The sequence below is a fragment of the Vicia villosa genome, linkage group LG3 (assembly GCF_029867415.1).
Source record: "Vicia villosa cultivar HV-30 ecotype Madison, WI linkage group LG3, Vvil1.0, whole genome shotgun sequence".
NCBI lineage: Eukaryota > Viridiplantae > Streptophyta > Magnoliopsida > Fabales > Fabaceae > Vicia > Vicia villosa.
Window position 1 is genome coordinate 166,735,470 of NC_081182.1, and position 3,389 is coordinate 166,738,858.

Consider the following 3,389-nt stretch of genomic DNA (forward strand, 5'->3'; position numbering starts at 1 on the left):
TTTGGCTTGGGCTTCAAAACGTCTCCGCCAATACATGATCAACAATACTACGTGGTTAATCTCCAAAATGGATCCGATCAAGTACGTCTTTGAAAAGCCTGCCTTAACAGGAAGGATTGCCCGGTGGCAAATGCTGTTATCTGAATATGACATTGAATACCGTGCTCAAAAAGCGGTCAAAGGAAGCATTCTCGCCGATCACTTGGCGCATCAACCAATCAATGAATATCAATCTCTCAAGTTTGATTTTCCTGACGAAGATGTCTTGTACTTGAAGATGAAAGATTATGACGAACCATTACCTGAAGAAGGTCCTGATCCTAAATCAAGATGGGGCCTAATTTTTGAGGGAGCAGTAAACGCCTTTGGCAATGGAATTGGGGCAGTCATCATCACTCCCAAGGGTACTCATATCCCGTTCTCTGCCAGATTGCTATTTGATTGCACCAATAACATCGCAGAATATGAAGCTTGTATCATGGGTCTCGAAGAAGCCATTGACTTAAGGATCAAGATCCTCGACATATATGGAGATTCAGCCCTCGTGATCAACCAAATCAAAGACAAATGGGAAACTTACCACCCTGGCTTGATTCCTTACAGAGATTATGCAAGACGTCTGTTGACTTTCTTCAACAAGGTTGAATTGCATCATATACCTCGAGATCAGAATCGAATGGCAGACGCCTTGGCTACTCTATCTTCCATGTTCAAAGTCAATCATTGGAACGATATGCCTAAAGTCAGAATTACACGCCTTGAAAGGCCCGCCTATGTATTTGTAACTAAAGCAGTCATCGATGGTAAACCGTGGTTCCACGACATCAAGCGCTTCCTTAAAACTCAAGAGTACCCGCTTGGGGCATCAAACAAAGATAAGAAAACTCTAAGGAGGCTTTCTGGCAGTTTCTTCCTGAACGGAGATGTGCTATACAAAAGAAACTTCGACATGGTTTTGCTCAGATGTGTGGACAGACACGAAGCAAACATGTTAATGCATGAAGTGCATGAAGGGTCCTTTGGAACTCATTCAAATGGGCATGCAATGTCCAAAAAGATCTTAAGAGCAGGATACTATTGGTTGACAATGGAATCTGACTGTTACAAACACGTGAAGAGATGTCACAAGTGCCAGATCTACGCAGATAAGATCCATGTGCCACCGACTCTACTCAACGTCCTCTCATCTCCGTGGCCTTTCTCCATGTGGGGTATCAACATGATTGGAATGATCGAACCAAAAGCTTCAAACGATCATCGTTTCATCTTGGTAGCAATTGATTACTTCACCAAATGGGTCGAAGCAGCATCTTACGCCAATGTTACAAGACAAGTGGTTGTGAGGTTTATCAAGAATAACATCATTTGCCGATATGGTATTCCCAGCAAGATCATTACTGACAATGGTTTGAACTTGAACAACAAGATGATGAAAGAATTGTGTGAGGAATTCAAGATTGAGCATCATAACTCTTCTCCTTACAGACCAAAAATGAATGGCGCCGTTGAAGCTGCTAACAAGAACATTAAGAAGATCGTCCAGAAAATGGTCGTCACTTACAAAGACTGGCATGAAATGCTGCCATTTGCTTTACATGGGTACCGTACTTCAGTGCGTACTTCAACAGGGGCAACTCCCTTTTCTCTAGTATACGGCATGGAAGTTGTGCTCCCCGTAGAAGTTGAAATCCCATCAATGAGAGTCCTCATGGAGACTAAGTTATCAGAGGCTGAATGGTGTCAAAACAGATACGATCAGTTGAACTTAATCGAAGAAAAACGTATGACAGCTCTATGCCATGGACAGTTATACCAAGCAAGGATGAAACAAGCCTTCAACAAAAAGGTTCGACCTCGTGAATTTCGAGAAGGCGACCTCGTGCTTAAAAAGATCTTGTCTTTTCAACCAGATTCCAAGGGCAAATGGTCTCCTAATTACGAAGGCCCGTATGTTGTCAAAAGAACATTTTCTGGCGGCGCCTTGACTCTTACAACCATGGATGGTGATGAACTCCCACATCCTGTCAATGCTGATGCAGTCAAGAAATACTTTGTCTAAAAAAGAAAAGAACAGCTCGGTAAGTTGAAAACCCGCAAAGGGCGACTTAGGCAAAAATGATCGTCTCGGTGGACTGAAAACCCGAAAGGGCGGTCCAGGCAAAAATTAGAGACAATAAACAGAAAAATTCATCCTGGTAGATTGAAAACCTGAAAGGGCAATCTAGGCAAAAATTAAGGATTTATGACAAGGTAACTGCATCAGTCCATACTTTATCACCTGAAGAGTCTTCTTCATCAAAGGATCTTCAATCAAATCATCGCCAATCTGAAGCGACAAGCACAATTGGAACTCAAAGTTGTTGGGGAATAGTGGTTATTGCTTTCAATGTAGCCTTTTCCGCATAATTACCATTTCCAACTTTTGTAAATACTCCATGGAATCACGCCTTTAGCTGATTTCCATCCTATTAAATAAATTTGAGCCTTGTGCCCATTTGTTTGCAATCTTTAATTTCTTTTAGCTTGCAAAATGACGCTTTAATTGTGTTATTCATTTTTGAAAGAAAAAAGAAAAAAGTTTTAAATGAATTTACTTTTCTTTTTCAAAATAAAAGCGAAATTTTCCTTTGAGTTGTGAACAACAAAAGGGAACATCAACAGCTATCTCCATAGGATGAATCAAAGATTATGATAGGAAAAGCTCTTCTACCCCCAGTGAAGAGGATTTTTTTTTATCACCAGTGTCGAAGATTTTCCATCTCCAGTAAAGAAGATTCTTCCATCTCAATGAGAAAAATTGCTCATCTTCCCCAGAGAAGTTTAAAACATGCAGCACCATTCATCACCCGTGTTATCTACACCGTGTTTGAAAAACATTTGCCAAGTATCTGGTTGTATTGCGACGTCGGTCCCTCTCCCGTATATACTTCCCTGTCTGTCAGTATCGTCAGTATGCATGCTACATTCATGACATTCATCATTCATACATATTTGCATCATTTATGCATTCTTGCATTTTTCAATGCCTGCTTAAAATCACTTGCTCAGGATATATCTATCCCAAAAAAAAAAAAGAAACGGGTATGGGCATGTCATCTCTCCAGTAGGTTGTCACCCATAAGCAGAAATAACATCTTCTTTCTCCAGTTCCCCACTGAGATCATTCCTCGTGGAAGAAGGTTGCTTCAGTTTCTCCTCTCCAAAACGAAGGAGAAAATCCCCAGTTGAGTTCATTCCTCATGGGTACAAAGTCTTGTTTGACTGTTTCTTTTCAATTCATTCATTGGATAGAACCTTGTCTTTACCAGAGATTCAAATTCCGATTCCTCAAACAGAGTCGAGAAAAGTTGAACCCTAAGCAATAGCCTCATCGTCTGAGCAACTTATTT